The sequence below is a fragment of the Mauremys reevesii genome, linkage group 12, assembly GCF_016161935.1.
Source record: "Mauremys reevesii isolate NIE-2019 linkage group 12, ASM1616193v1, whole genome shotgun sequence".
Taxonomy (NCBI): domain Eukaryota; kingdom Metazoa; phylum Chordata; order Testudines; family Geoemydidae; genus Mauremys; species Mauremys reevesii.
Genome location: NC_052634.1, coordinates 5012667 through 5034187, shown reverse-complemented (window position 1 = coordinate 5034187; position 21521 = coordinate 5012667). Strand labels below are relative to the sequence as shown.

The following is a 21521-nucleotide window of genomic DNA, read 5'->3' as shown; positions in this document are numbered from 1 at the left end:
GGGCTAATGTTGCACCAACACAGAACAAAAAGATGGTCCCTACCCCAAAGAACTGATAAACCACATGGCAGAGGACCTCAACCAGTTTCTTTGAGTTGAAGGCCAGAAGAGATCATTAGCTCATCTAGTCTGGCTTTCTGCATAGCACAGAGCAGAGAATTTCACCCACTTACCCCTATACTGAGGTCTTGTCTACATTACTCGCTGGATCAACGGGCAGCAATCAATCCAACGGGGGTCGATTTATCGTGTCTAGTCTAGACACAATAAATTGACTGCCAAGTGCTCTCACGTTGACTCCGGTACTCCACCAGGGCGAGAGGTGCAGGTGGAGTCAACACAAGAGCGTCAGCCATCGACTTACCGCAGTGAAGACACCATGGTGAATAGATCTAAGTATGTCAACTTCAGCTACATTATTCACGTAGCTGAAGGTGCATAACTTAGATCAATTCCCCCCTCTAGTGTAGACTAGGCCTGAGCCAAATAACTTGTGTTTCACTAAATACATCTTCCAGAAAAGCATATTGTCTGATCTGAAGACAGCAAGAGATAGAGAATCTACCACTTCCCTTGGGAGTTTATTCCCATGATTAATCACCCTTGCTGCTAAAAATCTACACAGAATATTGGTAAAGCCCCCGGCAACCTCACTCATCAAAGAAGGTTATTTTAGAAACAAACCTGCCTCCTTCTGCACTTTCTGCTCTCAGCTCTACAATATTCAGATCCTAGGGTGAGGAGGGCCATAAGCACCTTCAGAAAGACAGATATGCCCCAGGGGGATTCGAAGAGAAGAGAATCACTTTTCTGGGAATCATTGGTTCCTATCGTGAAAAGTTACAGGTTCTGCACACTGCATTTACAATGAACTTTGAAATGACAGAGTCATGACAGAAGAGCCTGGGATAGGCAATTTGCATTTCAGGGTAAGAAATATAGAGATGATACCCCAGAGACAATTGAGTACTTTCAGCTTATTGGATTCATTATTTGAAATATTAGATGCAGCATGATCTTTGGCTTTTATTTGACACGGAATGGAAAGATTTAGCAGCCTGCTATCATCTGCATTCTCTCCTGATGCGTTAGAGCAAAGGCAGCATTAATGCATTAAATAAACTGTGCTATATAGCACAGGCACAACTGTGCAATAAATAGGAATAACTCATTAGCCAGCACATTTGAGGCTCAGTGAAAGCAGATCTATAACTTATTATACAATATTTTTCAACTCACTGCATCTGAAATTAAATGCTGGCTGCACAGTATTTACCCATATACCCTGCCTTCTTTGGCCAGCCATTCAAAATATATAGAAATGAGAGAGAAAGATTTTCTACTAAATCTGAGGGACTGGTGGGTTGATTGAAAAAAAAGAAAGGGAGGGTGGGGGAGCAGTTTGTTGTTCAAAACACTTGTTAAATTTAGACTAGAGAAAGGAGACTGGTAACTCTGCCACTGCCCTCCTGTGTGATCTCGGGCAAGTCACTTCCACTCTGTGCCTCTGTTTCCCCTCTTGCCCTTTGTCTGCCCCATCTATTTGGACTGCAAGCTCTTCTGTCTTTTACTGCGTGTTTGTGAAGCACCTAGCACGATGGGGCTCTGATTTTGGTTGAAGCCTCCAGGTGCTACTGTAATACAAATAATTAGTAACAACAACAACAACAGATAAATCTTAAGGGGGACAGCCATACTAGCTTTTCACACACACCTTGCCCTCATGTAAATGACTACACTAGGTGCAGGACAATGGTCAGCCAGGATCTCTGGATCCAGCTGGCTTCTGCTCCTTGCGCATTCACCCGTGCGTAAGTCTGCCCTGTCTTAGGCAAGAGGATGTGCTCCAAATGAGAGCTACAGTAAGTACCTTAGCTGCATTGTTTAGTCAATGCAAGAGGATTAGTCTGAGAGCTGGCAGGTGCTGTTGCCTCTTTGGGAGTCTTTTCTGACAGTGCTCAGGGTCTAGCTCCTCTGCTACTAGGCTGCCCTCCCTGCAGAACCAGGTCCAGACATAAGCCTCTGGGATAAGGATGCTATTGCAACAGGCCACGTGCACGCACTAGAGCATGGAAAAAGATGATCTTGTGGTTAGGGCACTAGTCTAGGAGTCAAGGCACTAGGGTTCAAGCCATGGCTCGGACACAGAGTACCTACAAGTTACTTAAATCTCACTGGGTTCAGTTTCTCCATTTGTAAAATGGGGATCATGCGCCTACCTTGTATATTGAGCTTGTGCGCTCTCCTGGGGTCTCTGAAGAGCACCCAGCGGGGGTACTAATCTTGTAACAACAATAACAAAGGTATATGGCAGGTGTGAATTCTTGCCTACTACAGGTGCTGTTCCCAACCAAAAGGCTAACAGTATCACGGAGATAAATGTAACATCAGCTTTTGTTTATTCTTCCATTTTCTCTGCCTCATTTTCTCTTTGTCCCCATTTTTAGCACAGCTTTTATCTTGATATTTTCTTTGATGCCAGCGCCAGCATTTTCAATTACTTTTGCGTTGCTTTCCCTCTGTTTTGTTACATGTAGCTATGGAAACAGACACTAAATGTCCATTCAGATACACGATCAAAACGATGTTTAGAAACAAAAGAGAATACTTTTTCATTAGCCCCCCGTCCTCTTTTCCTCTTGTACTTGTTTCTAGGCTCTACCTTTTGTACTTTGTACATATGAATAAATGATTTCTATGACTGCCAAGCTGGGGATCACGCCAAGAGGTCACTCGGGGACATGCGACAACAAGGAGGCTTTTTTATTATGATTTTTATTTTTAAAGTGGGATATTTTTCCTCTGGGAAAACACTGTGAAAATGAAATTCACAGGCGCAGCCTAGATCAGGCTTAACACTCTTGTGTTAAAGTCCCAGAAAGATCTGCAAACCCAGGCTATGAGAAATATGAAAGGTCCCTTCATGAACAGTTTCGAAAGAGTTAATAAATTGAATAATAGATGCTTTAATAAATGGTTAATCGTTGTTCTAGATTCTGGTGATCTAACCCATGACCTGTAACTGTCTATAATAAATGTTAGTAACATGCTTTATAACAGTTATTCATCATTTATTGACCCTTTAAGAGCCATTTATTAACAGACCCTAAATAGAAAGTATGGCCAACAAGGGATTCTGGTTAAATAGGCAGGTACAAAAGAGTATTGGGGCAAAAACATTAAACCCAGCTGCATGATATGACTAAATGTCACAGGAGCGTCCCCTGGCCAGGTGGAGGGGAGCAGATAGGGTGTGGAGATCTGGTACACACCTATATGAAGAATTTCTGATAAAGGGCCCCAGAAGTAGGGAGCTGCCTACATCAAGGTTCAGAGAGAGCAATCAGAGAGGATAAGGCCATTGCAGTAAAGCTAAAAGGCTTCTTTGCGGTGGTTGGTCTTACTCTCCACCACAGGGAGCGATGGGACAAGGGCCCCAGGTCATTTCCCTCTTTACAGACAGTGAAGGTGAAGTGTTGTCAGAGACACAGGTCCTGAAAAAGCAGCAGTCATTTCATCATCAATGAGAGATTGAAATAGCTGAGCTGCTAACATAACCCCCTGCTGTCCTATCATGCTTTCTGCTGAAGGAATTTACGTCACATTCATCTCTCCCCTCCAAGGCAGGGATATACATATGCAGAGCTCAAATCAGATCTACACAGCCAGAAGCATCCCAGGACAGGTAATCCTGGCTGATTTAGCCAGAATCCCTACCTGGGGACTCTTGCAAAGGCAGGGTAGGCCAAGGTCCTACCCTCACTTGATCATCTCCTGTCAATAGCTAACATCTGCTAGCAGGGAACAGGGGCCACACTCTCCAGTGGAAATATACCCAGGCCCTGCTTTAGGAAACACATTGTGGGGGAAAGGGATCCTTGCACATGTCTACAGGGCAGGGTTCAGAATTTACATTAAAAGAAAAGCATCTCTTACAGGGCCTGAAATATAGAGCTCTGAGTGAGGGGGTGCCACAAGCCAAATTCATAGGTGCATAAACTAGATCATCTAATCTGACCTCCTGCATAGCACAGGCCAGAGAACCCCACCCAGTCATTCTTGCACCATGCCCATAACTTCTGTTTGAGCTACAGCATCTCTTTTAACAACAACATCCAGTTTTGTCTTAGACACTCCAAGGATGGGCAATCTACCACATCCATTGTTAAGTTGTTCCAATAGTGAATTACACTCTCAGATAAAAAAATTTTTTTTACCTTATCTCTAGTCTGAACTTGTGTTTTGTCACCTTCGGACCATTGGATCTCCTTGTCTTTCTCCGCTAGACAAAAGAGCTATCTACTACTAGAAATCTTTTTACCCCTGTAGGTACTTTTGGACTGTGATTATGTCACCTCTTACCTTTCCCTTGGATAAACTAAATAGATTGAGTTTCTTAGCTCAAAAGGCATGTTTTCTTGACCTCAAATCCTCCTTTTAGCCCTTCTCTGAACCCTCACCAATTTTTCAAAATCCTTTTCAAAACATGAACATCAGCACTGGACAGCATATTCTAGTAATGGTCTCACTAATGCCATAGAAAGAAGCAATACCACTTCCCTGCTTCTACTTGATATCCCCTGGCTTATAAAGCCAAGGATCCCACTCACCCCTCTTCGCTAAAGCACCGCATGAGGAGCACATGTTCAGTTGGTTATATACCATACCTACTAAGTCCTTTTCGGTGCCCCTGCATTCCTGAGGGCGGTCCCCATCTTGTAAGCATGCCTTGCATTTTAGGTTCCTAGATATATAACCTTGCATTCAGCTGTGCTAAAATGCATGTTGTCTAAATGAGCCCATCTCAGCAAGTGATCCGGGTTGCTCTGTATAACTGACCTGACCCCACCATTACTAACCCCTCTATCAATTTCTGTGTCATCTGCACATTTTAGCAGAATTTCTATTTTCCTCCAGATCATTGATAAAGATATTAAATAGTGTTGGACCAAGAACAGAGCCCTGTGGGTGAGATATAGGAGTCTTCTGGGCACTGGAGTCCCATCTCAGCTGGTGATTTAGTAGTGATGTAGAATCACCCTAGCAAGACTGATCCAAAGATACTCCCAGCTCAGTGCCCTTCCCAACAATAAGGCAGGGGACCGGTTGGTTGTTCTGCTTCCCGACTGTTCAGAGCCTCATCGGGCTGTGCGGTATAGGAATCACAACCTTACAGGAGGTATGGGGTGTGGCTGACACATCATCATGGTAACAGGGGCCTGCAATGAGCAGGACAGTCATAAGGTCTTCCACTTGTACCATAAATATCGAGCAACCAGCCAGTCAGCTTTGCCTAGCAAAGCCTGTGAAGATGTCTCTCTCTCTCTCTCTCAGGTACCCGTATGATCCACATCCCTGCAGTAGCTGAGTGCCTTCCAATCTTTAACGTGTGCCAGGGCAGGACTATTACCCCTAGTTTGCAATGGGGAGCTGCGGCACAGAAAAACTAAATGACTTGTCCATAGGTACACAGGAAGTCTGTGCCGGAGCAAGAAATTGAACTTGAATCTCCCAAGCTGCAGGCCACTCTCCCTGCTGTTTCTTGAAATCCATCCAGGGCATAACCAGCATGTTCGACCCCTCCTGAGTCCATGTCGCAGGAAGGGGCTGTAATCACTTCTCATGGATGCGGAGCTGAAGGAGGCAGCCTGCAGGCCCACTGGAGAGTCCTGCACTGGAAACACAGTGACGGAGCGCACACTGTTTGTGATTCATCACCGACACACAGTGCTTGACATCCCTTCACCTGGCAGGGCTCTCTCACTTCCTCTGGTGACCGCATGAGCCCCATGGTCAGCAGCCAAGTCTACGCCTGAAAGGTCTCTCTCTTCTGGGTACAATGATGCTCTTGTCATCGCTCTCGCGCCCGCTCTCTCCTCTGTAATGCTCTATATCACTGCACAGAAGCAAGCCATTCCAGGGCAATTCCCTCTCAGCCCAGTTGATCAGGTGTAATCTCCCACCCCCCGACCCTTCCAGCTCGTTATCATCCAAATCCACTTCCTGGAGTCACTTTGTGCTGTTCTGCACACAGCTGGGCTTTACGTAGCAGGTGTTTAATTTGCACACAAACATCTTTGATGACGACGTGTATCGGGGTAATGCCTAGGAGCGCCAGGCCAGGGTCAGGACTTCGTTATACGAGGTGATGCACAAACACAGAGCCACACCTCCTTCCCTCCCTCCCCCCCACATACACTATTTATACACCCCATCCCCTCCCTCCACATGTTGCCCCCACGCTCTCATTCCACACCCCCCCACGGCCTGATTCTCTGTTGCCTTGCACCTTGTGTAACCCTTTACACCAGCGCAGAGTGAGTATCATGCTCCTCAATCACAACAGTAGCATTCTACCCTCACTGTGCACTGGTATTAATGCCTGGTCTACAGGTGCAAAGCAATGGAGAATCAAGCCCCCAGCTGAAGACTGAGACAGTACAGCAACATCACCTGCATATTCAAATGTCCCTGCCTCAGCACCCTGTTTACACTTTCATGCTCTGTCTCTGCAGTGTCTCTAATTTACATTCTGTTGTACATGCAATGCTCTCTGGCAGTGATCAACGAAGCGAGGGATAAGCTACAGTCTACTCTGCTTCCTGTTTTTCTTTTGCCTTCAGCCCTCAGCCTTTGTTTCCCCCTAGGTTTCTGCTAATCCCCCAGTCAGGTCTATCAAGGTCTGGTGATTCCCACATCCCAGCTCTCCAGTGTCAGCCTGCATAGCTCCAGCCCAGAAATCTCCACGCCAGCCTCCAGCTCTTTCTGTATCACAGCAGCACTGCAGTCATCTGTACTCATGGTCATCAATATTTCTTCACACTGTCCTGTTGTCCCTAAGCAGAAGTATGAGACATAATGGAGGGGCACTGCAGGCTTTTATCCCACTGTGCCACGTGACTTGGATGGAGAATAACAAAGAGATAGGGGCCCCTTTACCAAGGGGAGTTAGACCCCAATTGCTCCGTTTTGCCTCTGAAAATACTAGCCTTGCCACATGGCCATATTTATGCATCATGTTATCCCCACTTCACAGCTGAGGAGGCTAACACTTACCTCTCTGGAGACTTGAATCAGTTCATCTTTGTACCATGTTTTGCATGATGCTAAGATTATCAGTTACTAGCAGCTCTGTGGGTGGGACTGTGTGGCATTTCCAGGCTCTGGTCATATTTAAGCTTCTGAAAGTTACAGCTGCTTCTTGAAGATCACAGGTACCAAATCATCCATCACTCTTGAGTTACAATGAAGGGAGGCAGGACAGTCTGCAGCAAGGAAGTTTATTTCATCTCCTTCTGACAACTTCTATAGATTAGGCAGCTGGCAGCAAGTTATGACAGGCTGCTTCATCAGGAGTTCCATTCTAAACTCACTGGAAATCTGTAGATGGCTGGAAGCTCCATGCTTGGGAAGCTGCACAATCTGGCTTTGGTTCCTGGCTCCACTCCCTGGCAGGGGTAGCACTCAGCCAGCCACTGGAGGCTGGTGTGGAGAAGGGTCACAGCACCACTAATGAGGGAACAAAACTTGATCCGCTCCCTGGATCACTGGCAAGGATCCAAACACAAGGTGAACCCACTGCCCACCGAGGTTCCAACCTGTGAAAGGTGATAATGCCCAGTGGACACCACCATCCCCCGTTACAGTCAGGCCTTATGTCAGAGGTAAAAGTAGGCTGGTACGGGCCAGTACAGTGTACTGGTAAGAAGCCGGTACTGGCCCATATGCAGCCAATGTTAAAGCACTGCCACAGCAGCTGCCAGAGCCCCAGGCCCTTTTAAATTACCACCGGAGCCCGAGGTGGCGTGGGCAAGGCAGCGTGGATAGGCTGGCTGGGGGAGGCTGACTCCCCAACTCTGCCCTTTCCACCCAAGGCCTCCCCTGGAGTCAGGCCCCCATACAGATAAGAATTTAATATTCCTTTCACCCCTGCCTTATGTTCAAGGAAGCAACCATAGATCTGGATGAATGAGCCAGATTTAGCACCACGATAGCAGCGTTCATCTGACCCAGGCCACCAAAACGCTAGAGTCATGGGTTCTGCTTCTGTGTTACGAAAAGGAGAACATAGGATCCCAAAGGATGTCCTAGGCAAAATTCATCTTCTTAGAACCTTAGGATCTTCCCAATCACTTCCACCCCAGGGCACCATTTTATGGTGACAATTACACCCTCTTAGTGCAAAGCTAAGACCTTTCTGCTGCTGCACTTTAAGAACCGAGCACACATTTTTCTATCTAGAGGATGAATGCCTAGCAGAGATCTGTGTTTATCCCCCTCAGTAGGCAGCATAGGAAATTCTTCTTCCACAGATACATATTGGTAGAGGCAACAGGAGCTCCCAGCAACCTTCACATCCATAATTAGAAATCAGGTCACACAACCTGGCTGTGTTGCCAGGTGAGAAAACTCCTTGGCATTAGGATGTGAATCATGACACTAAGAAAGTGCAGAAGTTTCTCTTGCTAATCATGTTTCTGTGCCATCAAATGGCTATTCAGGCTGTGTTAACCCTGTAGGTCACAGCAGGGAAGGGAATGTGCATAGGTGGGAGTGAAGCATCTTCTTTCAGCAGCAGTGAGTAAGATGCCCCCTTGGAATTGCACACAAACAAGAAGAGATCTCCTAATTTCTTTCCAGTTACTGGTCCTGATTCTTCCCTGTGGCTCTCTTATGTCACTATAACAGCATGAAGAGGCCAGGACATGCCCCCGGAGGAGATCTCCATTGTAAGGTGGTAAAACAGGATTGGCACCGCCTGCAGCATAGGTAGCAGGAGGAGGAGGTATGGCTGAGCTCACTGCATGTGGCTGTTCTCAACCAGTGCCATGACGTACAGAGTGTAGGCTCCCCGTTGTGCCAGCATTGGGGAGGCACAAAAGCACCTTTAACCACTCCTGCATCCAGCAAAGGGAAAGAGGGACAGAGAATATGGCCCACCCACTCTATTGCTGGGTCATTCCAAAGAGGAACCAGCGCATGCTCCCAGGGTCTCTGTGCTGGGTTTGGGGCCTGAGCCAAACCCCATGGTGTTCCACAGGCTTTGGATCAGGACCTTAGCAAGCAATAGGATCCTGGTGGTTTATAATCCAGTTGGATCTAAAGGGATCCAAGCATGGTCATCTCACTACCTTGTACCTAGATCCCCTACGAGCAAAAGAAATTCCTTCAAATTTTACCTGGCCAAATGTTGCCAAAAGCATATTCCCTCCGGGTTTGATCCAAATCCCTTTGAAAGGCTCTGTAACAGCCTCTCCCCAAACTCAGCATCAGGCCTTGCCTCTGCCTCAGTTTCCCCACTCTCAAGTAAGCCAATAGGCCAAATCACTAGCCCAGCGCATTGATGAAACTCCCCTGCATTTCAGTCCCTTTTCCCAGGGATGAATTCATTGTTCAAACACAATTCAAAGTCAATCAGACCAGATAACCTAGGTCCTGCTGCCTGGCTTCTCTTACGGCCTCAGCCGGCTTCCTCTGCTACCACCTCCACAGTAGGCGTCCCCAGCCAGGACCCTCACCAGCTGATATGGCAAACCCCCTTCTAGGTCTGTCCCTGCCCACCTTACAGCTCTCCACATTAAGCAAGCTGCATATTAGCCTTTTATCTCACCATCTGGGAGGCAGCTGACTGGGGGGGGGAAGGAAGGGGCGGTGGTGCTAACCCCAATTCCCTTAAAGGGCCATCCCATCTTGTGGCAGGTTGCCATTGACTGCAATGGGAGTTAAGTGCCTCAGTGGTTTTGAGCTTCCCACTAAGCACCTATCTGCATATTTAGGCACCTAAATTCCTTTAAAAATCTGTCCCCAAATCCCCAGCTCAGGCAGGGTGAACCCCTGGTACTAATTTATAAACCCTGTTTTCTTTCCTAACAATGGGATTATGGGAGGGCTTTTTGCAGCTGCCTGGAGAAAAGTCAATCCTCAATTTCTATATTTTAATCTCCTAAATTTGGGGAGTAGACACAAGAAGTCCATCCAATGAATATAAAGAAAACTTTTTGTGTCAGGAAGCAAAATCAATATTAATTACCCTCTCATGTCTAAAACAAATATGATAGAGGAATTCATACAATGAAGTAGCATTCAGTCGACATTGATTAGTCTGACATTCTGCAGATTGCAAAGCAATTTCAAGTGCTGTGTTTTTCTTTGCCCCGGTTTAATGGGAATTTTAGGTAACCTTGTTCCTGCTATGATTGTTTCTCATCTCAAATGGCTACAATACCTGTTGGTGGCCTAATCCAATAGCTGCCTGAAAACATTGTTTAATGCACCATTCGGCCAGGGCACACAGCTCCATTAAGAAGAAACAATGTTCACCAGGAAAAATCACATTGCAGCTTGCTAAGGAAGTTGCAGAACAGCTTGGGGAAAGCTCTTTTAGAGAGATGTGCAATAGGATTGGCTTTTACATGGGGCAGCTGAAGTGATGGACTGAGATGAATGCTTACAAATCTAAGATATGTCCTGTGTACCAGCAGGACTGTCAGCAAAAGGGCTGCAGTTGGCTTCGGTATTTCCATAGGTGGCAGCTTCTGGGGTTGGATTCAGTTTGGGGTGCAGCATTCCCTAGCACACCAGAGACTCAGATTCAAGCAATGGCTGGATGAGCTGCTAAGAGAGCCATGAAATGCTGCATATGCTACATGTCCAGGACATCTTGTCTTTCTGCAGTGACCCCTGTGGCTGACTGACAGTAAGGATGGCACTGCCATAGGGGATTTAGGGTTCACTAAACCTGTTTGACCCCTGAGTAACTGGTTCTTCTGAGCCACCTCCAACAGAAAAGGGGAACGGAGCGACTGTTAACGTAGCTTCCTAGCGTTTGGGGCTCCCTCAATTCATTTTCTGTCCTTCTCAGCCCCAGGAAGGACACTGTGACATGAGGTCTTGGAGGAACCAAGTGCGTAAAGAAGGGAAAGGTGGGGTCTGGGTCCCCCAGAACTAGAGGATGTTGATCACAGGGAACCACCAACACTCATACAGCCCCGACTGGTCTCTAGTGACCCATCTGGCACATAAATTCCAATGCCTCTACTGTGAAAAGAGAGCATGTGGCCAGCACATGCTTACACGGCTCCAGCACAGCAGGATCTCAGATTAATGGACACTTCCCTTAACCATGTTTCTGGCAAGCAGATTTCCCTGACCTCCACTGTTAGAAAGCTTCACAGATCAAGGAGGCAGCTTGTCTCATCTTTGGGTGCTGAGGGACAAGCAAGTCGCATTCCCGGGGGGAGGGGGGGGAAGAGGGGAAAGTTTGAAAATGGGTTTCATTCCAGCTTTCTGCAAATGCACGCAGTGAGATATTTACAAAGTTCCTCTGTCATAGTGCCACATGCAGCTGTGTCTGTGTAGCACCTTACACTGGGCCATCTGCTACATTAAGCAAAAAAGTGGTTTTAAGCAACTCTGCTCTGAAAAAAAAAATGTATTTTACACAATGTGATTTTGAAAGGAAATCTCTTCCCAGTCACTGGCACCTGGTTCTGAAAAGGGACCCAGCACACAGCTGGAATGTGCTCCTCAGACACGAATGTGCTGCCAATACTGTAGCACAGGTACCTTCACAAACTCTTTCTCTCTTAGCCTGCCATAACCACATGAGGATGTGTTTGCTCAGAGAGGTGGGCAGGAGAGTCTATTCATTTGTTTTCGAGAGCTGGTTGAAAGATTGTTCAATAGAACCTTTGTTCCTCGGAAAACGCAGCTTCCTTTAAATCAGAGCAAGGAAAAATGTTGAAATGAATAATGTTGTCTTTCTTGTTTCAATAATGTCAAAACAGGTTTTGATAAGGTAAAAACGTGTTTCAACTCAAACGGTTACATTATATTAAAAGATTAAGTTTAATGTTATAGCATACGTTTATATTTATATATTGTCAATATTTTACAATGTAATGTTTTGACATTACCTAAATGAAATGTTTCAGTGGTCCCGAATCCAAAAAAAAAAAGTTCAGAATTTTGGTTCTATGGGAAATTTTGAAATGTAGATTTTTTTTCCATTCCAATTTGGAACAAACAAATAAAATTTCAAAATGTTGGATTTTCCTATGGAATGGAAATGCCTTTTTCCAGCTTGCTCTATTCTTTTCCTATTTAAACAGAATAGCTTTCTCGTAACCACATCTCAGCAGAGAAGCAAACACCATTTGGCAAACAAACACATCAAGCTGCATTTTGCTGGAGATGGTCATGCTTTTCCTCTGAAATCTACACAGAGCGTATGTTAACATAGCACAGTTTAATGTGAAGTGGAAAGAGGTGAAGACTATTTAGGAGGACGGGTTATGGGGTATCTTCCCCTAGAAAGTTTTTTTTTAATACTCAAAATCCAGGGCAATCTGGTCTATTCCAATGGCTAAATAGGTTCCCATAGTAGTAATACACCTGGGGCCTGATTTTTATGGAACTGATTGGACACCAGCAGCTCCCATGGAGTTCAGTTGGAATTGGTGATGCTAAGCCCTTCTGCAAATCAGCTCCATAAAATTGCACAGTCCTCTGTTCCCAACCCCAGCAGGTTGCATCCTGTCAGCTGTGCATGTAACGATCATTAACATTCATGGCAGGTGCATGTGCACTGATGTGAGAACAACCCCTTCCCCTCCAACCTCGTTGTGGCAGCGACCGTATTCCTGATGGCGGGTTTTGTCCTTATGTGGATGCAGGGAGGGGGTGGGAGCAGTGCTTAATGTGGGAAGGCTTATACGGTGCTTGGTGATTCAAATGTATTCTGCATACCACGGCACATTCAACTCTGCTCCATCACTCTGGTGCCTCAGGGAGAACTGGAGAGCGAGAAAGCAGAGAAACTGTGCACAAGTCTCGCTGGGGTTTTTGACACCCCCCCCCATTCACTCTCCAGGGCTGCTCCCACTGAAAAACAAAACAAAACCGTGTCTTCGCTTCTCCCTGACATTTCGCTCACCTTGTTCCCCATTCCGACACAGCACCGACACTTCTCCAACATCTGTGTCTTTGTCAGCGCTGTCATTAGGGAGTCCCCTGCCTCTCATAGGCCTGTGACATTTGGATGGCAAGCGGGTTCTGTGTGTTACCTCCTAAGCAGGAGGGAACCTGAAATGAAAGTGCAGCTAATTATTCAGAGATCTTAATGAAAGCTCTGCATTTTCAGCCCTTGCTTAGGGCAAGACATACATCTGCTTCCACGCGCCCCCTTTCAGGGTTGTAGGTGCAGATCTCTGTGCATTTGAATATTTCTAAATTGCCATGTTTATAAAAGAATGACATAGGTCACCCCAGTGCACTTGGGAATGGATAAATCACAGGCATAGAACTGTCAGCCCCAACTGCACACACAGCCATGCTGCCAGGCCTCACCAGGCTCTGGGACAGCACCCTCATCCTTTAGCAGAGCGACACGTTTGCTGCTCACAGGCAAGCAGGAGACATTTTCCAGACTGCTCTAACACCCGAGTAGTGATGATCCTACTACTTCCCTGAGCAGGGCCATGTTGCCTTCGTCCACCAGCTGCCACCCGATCAGCCACGCAGAAGCCAGCTTCAGCTTTGGAGGCAGGAGGAATTTGAGAAGAGGAAGTCGGGCAGTAGGCTTTTAGGGTGTGTCTACATTTCAAACGTCACAGCTACATTCCTGTAGGCTTCAGTGTAGACATTCACAACAGCAATGGGAGGGGTCTCCCATCTGCGTTGGCAATCCTGCTCCCCGTACAGCAGTAGCCAGGTCAAAGGAAGAATCCTTCCATCAACCTAGTGCTGTCTACACCAGGGGTTTGGTCAACTTAACTATGTCACTCAAGGGTGTGCTGTCCTGTCACATCAAGTTCATTGAGAAGAAATTAGAACCACTTTATGAGACAATATTGCCAGGCAGTGCTAGAAATATTAAATAGTAGAGTGATTACCTCTCCTCACTCAGCACTGAACTCCGACCACCCTGACATGGTATTGGGTTTTCTAGCTCTGAAACCTTTCCAGATCTTCCCACAAGTGCTTCCCCAGAAGAGCTGTTGAGCTGGGATCCCAGGGGACATCCTACTCCCCGGCACCTATTAATGCTTTGCCATGTTAGCAAGGCACTTGGCAGGTGAAAGACACTTAAGTCGTAGCTGAAAGGCACCCACATGAAGTCATGGTCACTGCTGGGACTATTGCTGGCAGCCTGCTCAGGGCTGGATGGGTCAGCTAGCCTGAACTCTCCTTTCACCAGTACCGGGTGTCCCATTTAGGGGGGCATACGTACGGAGGAGGCTTGCCCTACTGCTGTGTTGTCCCAATGAGTGACCCACAGCTGGTCCCAAGACTGTCCCATTGGTAGAGCTAAAAGGATAGGTAGGAGAGAGAAGAGAACTCTAGCACTGCCTGGAGACCCCATTAACCCTGCCGCCAATGGGAGCTGTGTACGTAGACCGAGGGACTGGGGTTGTGTTGGAGAGCACATTCGGCGATTACTGTCACTTACCACGTGTTTGTATAACACTAGCACAATGGGGCCCGAATACCGATTGTGGCCTCTGAGCATTACCATAAAAGAGAGGAAGGATAGCCTTCTGATTCAGGCCCTGGATTGGGATTCAGGAGATTGGGTTTCAGTTCCTTGCTCTGCTCCAGATTCCCTGGGTGACTTTGAGCAAGTCACCCATGCCTCCAGCTCCCCATCTGTAAAGTGGGGATAATAATGCTTCACTTCTCCCACCCTTTGTCTTCGTCTATTTGGCTGGGAGCTTTTCAGGGCAGGTGCTGTCTCTTACCATATGTATCTGCAGGGCCTCACACAGTGATGCTATTACAATACCAATCATTTTTGGAAAAGAGAGAACAATAATTAGCCAGCATTGTTCCACAGCGGTGTCTATAAACCCTAGTGAGCGATACCAGGGCCCCCCGTTCAAAAAGAAGGCCCCATCCCCAAGAGCTTACAGCCCACCAGAGACAACAGGTAGATGCAACAAACAGATGCTGGGAGACCAGGTAACAGTGAGCCATGAAGATGATTTTAGCACAGAAGTACCAGTCAGAGCTCATCAGCTGCCAGCCATTGCCGAGTGTTTTGCAGGTATCACAGCAGAAGTGAATGGAAAGGAGAGGTTTGACAGAGGCAAATGTAGCAGCTTTGCAGATTTTTTGGAGCTGGGATAACCCGGCATGCCCAGGACAGCGACAGCCCAAGTTGCTGCTGAGCGGCTGGGAATGTATGCGGTGGGAGACACCGTGGGTGAGGACGCTGTTCTTGGAGACATAGGCCCAGAGGGTCAAACCTGTGGCTGAAAAACATTAGGTGCCCATGACTATAGTTCAATTGAGCTGGCAGACAGAGGCTGGGGAAGGAGAACTGCAGTTCTATCTCACCATCTCAGCTAGGTCTTCTAGCCTGCACCCACACAGATCAGATGTCTAAGAGGCAGGATGTGAGCTGGGAATAGCGCTCTGGCTAACGATTTGCAAATCAGCCACAGGCAGCTTCCCACTTTGCTTTGGAATCCCACTTTCCCAGGAGCGTCAGGAGGAGGAGCTTTGAACTGGTACCAGGGTTTCACCTCAGCTAGATGGACAGGGTTGAGAACCTGTATTTCACCTTGATAAACCGCAGCAGCCTATGCCACATGCTCTACAATGACCTGAGATGGGGGGTTGTTCTCCCTTCCCTGTGATGAGAAAGGCAGAGATCCCAGGAGAAAGCAGGATGCTAGTGCCCCTGGTGGCCCTTTCTTACGCAGCAATGTGTGCTAACCCGTGACCTTGTACATGGAAGACAAGAATTCTGATTGCTTGGAAACACTACAGTAAATGGGCACTAAGTGGACTAATGCTCAACAGCAATGGGAATTACAAAGCGGGCACCACCGGAATCCACCATGATTAATGTAATTACCATGGCTACCAAAGGAATGAATAATGATTTATCCCACAAGGTGAAGTTTTTGCCAGTTGCATCTGGGTCACACTTTTCACCTCTGCTGCCTGCAGAGCACACGTTTTATAGGGCAAAGCAAGTGAAATCACCTGGGGGGGTTCATCCCATCCCCCACACCCTCCACCCCAGTTTACAGTCGTGAGTGAGCAAAGACAAGGAAGTTGGCAATGGCTTCACAAAGCATGATCCTAATTAATCAGTCACCAGGATAGCACCACTCCCCATTCGGTCATCCCCGTAAATCACTGTCATGAAAGCTGCACTAGTGGATGCATCTCTAGTGCCGAGGCTACACAGCACTAGTGAACGCATGCAAAGCACCATGGTTCTAAGGCCGGGACTCTGCCCCGTGTCCTGTGCGAATGTGTTCTCAGCCCAGCAGTTCCTGACTCGTGAACAAGGACATGCCTCCCACCGGAGTCACGGAATGCAGCTCCACACAAGAGAACAGGCAGAGATGCTCAAGGTAACAGCTGCATGGTAAAGAGAGAGCAGGGGCCTGGGAGCAAACCTGTGTCCGTGAGGGGTCCCCGGCCAGAACTACCTTAGAGGGGTCCAAGGGCAGGACCAAGCTCATATTAACATCTCAAAAGGCTTCCTGAGGAGTCTAGATTAGAAGATCTCACTCTCAGGATATTTATCCTGATATTCCACACATTGTTAGGTCCCATTGTGCTAGGTGCTGTACATACACACAGTAAGAGACAGTCCCTGTGCTGAAGAGCTTACAGTCTATATAGCCAACGCAGACAAAAGGTGGGATGGGAAAGAGAGGTACAGAGAGGGGAAGAGACTTGACCAAGGTCACACCATATATCAGTGGCGAGCTGATAATAGACCTATGTTTCCCAATTCCCAATGCCCTAAGTCACTGAACCAAGCTGCCCCTCATAGGCAAAGGCTGACAGGATCCCTAGTGTATAACAACAGTACAACACACAATGTCAAGCAACCCCCGGTTAATTGGAAATCTCTGGCAACAAATGTCTCTCAGGCACACACCAAAAAATTCAAAGACAATAAATATCACCCAACATACACTCCCTGCATTTGTAGGTTCCCGTTAGGTGTTGAAAGTATTGATTTTCTTCTAATTACTTTCTTTGTTAGATGATCTTGTGTATTACTTAGTGCTAAAAACATTAAACAATTCAAGCTGCACAGAGAGCATTAGGAAAAACAGCACTGAATCTGTTCAGTGCAAGAAGAAAAAGCAGTAGCATTCAAGTGGCATGGGTCATACTAGCCTGGCAAAAGCAAAGAAACGCCTTCTCTCCCCAGCCCCTGTATTTTCATGAATGATGCTCTGTCTCACTGCTATAATACAATGGATGGAAGGAGAATAGCCCTTTCTTTGGCAAGACTCAGGACTCCTAATGTTGTGCATTGACATGAAGCAATTAATTGGCTTACATGGGCCATGCTACTAAGGTATGTTTTTGGGCCTATTTCTCTGCTGGCAACAAAATCAATAGAGTTATACCAGCTGTGAATTTGGCTGAATGTGTGGATTGTGTTAGAAGAGTGAGCTAAGTAGTTTGGTTTCTGAAAGGACTATAGACAAATGTGTTATAAGCAGTGAAAATATGTCCAGTCTGTTCATCTCAGACCAGCATTCTCAGTCTGTGTGTCCCAAACACTATTCCCACACTGTACTTCTCCATACAGTTGGAATGCAGTAAAGCACCATGGTAAAGACAGAAATGTCGGCTGAAGGAAGGTACTGAATCTCAGGGGACACAAATGCATTTGGAAACAGAATCCTTGAAAACACAACTTACCTTTCTTCCTTGTCACTTTTCCTATGCTCCTTGCACTGCCTGAGGTGCTCAGAAAGTCATCAGCTGCAGCTGCATGAGGGGGAGAGGGGATAGAACCCAGGACTGGGAAGTGGGCAGTATGTCATGGAGAAAGAGAGTTTTATGAAGGACTAATCTATCTTCTCTTCCATTGCCTCCCCTAGGGTTGCATTTCCCATGTAACCATGAGATAAACTGGGTGCATGATGCTTTGTGGGATAGAGACTCTCACACTGGTTTGGGTCTGAAGCACTCTTTCAAAATTCTCTGTAGAAATACTACAGTGACAGAGAGCTAGATTAGACTTGCTATAAACAAGAATACAAAATGCACCTGTCCTCAGTAAGGACAAAGGGCTAAATATTCAGCCTGAGCACTGCAGAGGGAATTAACCACACAGACAGATCCCATTAATGCTAATGGACTTTGTGTGGCTAATTAGCAGCACCTCACACTCAATATTTACCCTAGGTGATACACAGTTTTCTTCCTGTCCCTTTGAAGCAATCTATTTTCTTTGCTAAAGCATAAAAGGGAAAAAGCATCTAAAAGCAGAGAAGCAACAACCTTTCCAGCTGCACTTTTAACTCAGACAGGCACACCAGTGCACACGAAAGAGTGATTGAGGAGAAGGAGGGCTGGGATGGACTCAGGGTGCTGGAAATGGAATATTGGGAGTCTTTCATCTTTAGTTGCCAGCTGTAATCCGGCCCTGGTTGTGGGCCGGACTGGAGGGCCCAGGAGATAGGAAATGGGATATAAAGCTTTCAGCTGTATGCAGCATGGTCAAACCGGCCTCAGGCAGTAGCAGCCCCATGCTGTAGCAATCTGATGGCTGTTTGTTAGTTAATGTGGAGTGACTTGGCAGGCCTCAGTTCACTTAGAGGCTGGATGACCAAGTGTATCCTTGCAATTATCACTCATTGGTCCTGCTGCTGGAGATTTCATTAAAGAAACCAATGAGTGAATGCACCATAGGACTGGACAGGCCTTTTACCACAAGATTTTTGTCTATGGGTCAGGGCTGGTATATATTTGGTGAGGGGAGTTTGCCCTGCTGCTATTTATGAAGCATCTGTTCATTATTAGCTAGACCATAGGCTCTCTGGTGCAGGGACCATCTTTTTCTTCTGTGTCTGCAGGGGCGGCTCCAGGCCCCAGCACGCCAAGCGCGTGCTTGGGGCGGCCAGCTGCGGGGGGCGCTCTGCCGGCGCCGCAGGGGCAGCAGGCAGGGTGCCTTCGGTGGCTTGCCTGCGGGAGGTCCGCTGATCCCACGGCTTCGGTGGACCTCCCGCAGGCGTGCCTGCGGAGGGTCCGCTGGTCGCACGGCTGCGGGAGGTCCGCCGAAGCCGTGGGACCAGCGGACCTCCAGCAGGCAAGCCGCCAAATGCAGCCTGCCTGCTGTGCTTGGGGCGGCGAAATGCCTAGAGCCGCCCCTGTGTGTCTGCACAGTACCTATCACACTGGGGTCCTGATCTCAGACTAGGGCTCCTCAGCATTACAGTAATAGTAATAATTATTAGGATGATGATACTCTGTCACCTTCCACCGCCTTCAAATTCACTCCATTCCCCTTCCCAGCCCTGAAACAAACAAACAAAAACCCATGCCCAGCCAGACCAAGGGGCAAACCTTACTCCTCTCAGTAAAGGGGCTTTGAATAGAGACTCTGACAGGAGCAGACACAGCTGGGTCACAGGAAATGTTGCAATTTGCAAGAGTTTTACACTTTCCAGTGGAAGGTGTCTGTGTCTAATTTTGAGTCACAATTAAGAAGTTGGTGTATAAAGAGTTCAGTGTTCATGGATCCACTTACACTTTTCACATGATGGCTAGAGAGTTGCTGGAGGTTTCTATCATCAGCAAATAAATCAGCAAGAAGAAGAAGTATCAATCAGAATCCACGACCTGGGACCTGAGGACTGAGAAGGGCCTTTCATAAAATCACAGACTACCCAAAGAGGGGAAGGGCCAGAGTCTCCGCTCTGGTGCCCTGACCCTGCCTGGGAAGACAGAGGCAAATTCCCAGTCCTGGTACACTGAGGAAGTGTAATGGTCTCATGGTTAGGGCACTGGTTAGAATTTAAGAGAACCAAGTCCACTTCCCAGCTCTGCTACAGACTCACCATATGACCTTGGGATAGACACTTCATCTTTCCATGCCTCGGGTTCTCCATCCATCAAATGGGGATAGAATCCTTCCTTTCTTCCACTGTTTGTCTGTGAGTGAGGGTGTGAATTTAAAGTGCACTAGCTACTCTGCACTAACTCCATGCATGGACACTCTTACTGTGCACAAGAGTGCCCTCCAGCAGGTTAGCTTAATGCACCTCTGTGATCAAATGCACCCCTGTATTCACACCCTACACACCACTGTAATAATCTTTGTACACCATATGCCTTCTGGGGCAGGGCCGCCCAGAGGATTCCGGGGGCCCGGGGTCTTCGGCGGCGGGGGGCCCCTGCCGTTCCGGGACCCGCCGCCAAAGTGCCCCGAAGACCTGCGGCGGGGGGGGGGGTCCCTGCCGCGGGTCTTTGGGGCACTTAGGCAGCGGGTCCCGGAACGGAAGGGGCCCCCCGCCGCCGAAGACCGGGCTGCGCCGGCGGCGGCGGTCCCTCTTTCCCCACCCGGCCGGTCCGCTTCCCACCCGGCCCGGCGGGTCTCGCTTCCCTTCCTCCCGGCCCGGCCCGGCCCAGCCCGGCCCGGCCCGGCGGGTCCGCTTCCCTTCCCCGGCCCGGCCCGGCCGGCGGTCTCGCTTCCCTTCCCCACGGCCCGGCCCTGGCGGCGGGTCCGCTTCCCACCCAGGCCCGGCCCGGCCCGGCGGCTCCGCTTCCCCCTTACCCGAGCACGTCTCCGGCGAGGCCTGAGCTTCGTCCCGCTCAGAGCCGCGTGGTGAGGCGGGGCTGTGAGCTCCACGCCGGCGCAGCGCTCAGCCCAGAACTCCCAGCCCCGCCCCCACCCCACGCGGCTTGGATCGGGGCGGGGCTCAGGCGCTCGGACGGAGACTCGGCGCTCTATGCGCCGAGGCTCCAGGAGAGGGGCGGAGGCGGGAGCCTCCGCTTTTCTCTTGGGGGGCCCATGCGGAGCCCGGGGCCCGGGGCAAATTGCCCCCTTTGCCCCCCCCCTCTGGGCGGCCCTGTTCTGAGGTAGCATTTGAAAACTAATAACCTGCTGGTCAGCAATATTATGGTGAAATGTGCATAGCAACATTACAGGTAAGGTTATGGACATACAGTGAAATTATGACTGAAGTGAGTTTATCAGACCAGTCTGAGGAGGGGGTGACCCTATTCCTCAAAGACGAAGGACAAGCTAATTCCTCTAATCAGGTGTCCTCAGAGTTGATTGGCAGTCACCTGTCAAGTGGCCATTCTTTGGTAGTGACGGGGGACAGGAACAGATCAATCTGCATTGCAACAAACAACAACACGGACCCTCTTTCACCACCATACTCCATGTCTCCATCCTTACAGTGGGAGGTAACCCTCAGGAAAATGCATTTCAAAGGGGGACTGGACTATAAAAGTGAGGGGCAAAACCACCCCAGGGATTCTCTCTTTCTCTCTCTCTCCCCAAAGAAAAAAAAGGGAACCCGTCTTTGGACTTGGGGTGGGGTTCTGACCTGAGAATTTGACCAGCCCTGTTGCTGGGATCATGTGGTAAGGATTTTACCTTGAACCAAGTCTACTTTGTTAAGTGTTAGCTATTTGCAAGTGTTTTATCTTTATTTCTCTGGTACCCCTTTCTGACTTTAATGCCTTATAATTGTACTCATTTAAAATCTATTTCTTGTAGTTAAAAAAAAAAACCTTGTTTTATT

At 48.0% G+C, this 21521-nt stretch overlaps 1 protein-coding gene across 11 annotated transcripts in view; it reads right to left on the bottom strand.

Moving 5' to 3' along the window:
* LOC120375811 overlaps positions 1 to 18417 on the bottom strand; it is a 371245-nt gene extending 352828 nt beyond the window's left edge. For 4 of the 11 annotated variants that reach the window (XR_005586801.1, XR_005586799.1, XR_005586800.1 and 1 more), the window contains exons 1-2: positions 17683 to 18417; positions 12935 to 13083 (exon numbers count right to left, since the gene is read on the bottom strand). The gene's annotated coding sequence lies outside the window, so the exon portion shown is untranslated. Of the gene's footprint in view, positions 1 to 1870; positions 2063 to 12747; positions 12795 to 12934; positions 13084 to 17682 lie in introns of all 11 variants that reach the window. The other 7 variants (XR_005586810.1, XR_005586811.1, XR_005586797.1 and 4 more) reach the window with 6 other exon arrangements.
* Positions 18418 to 21521: the final 3104 nt, after the last annotated feature.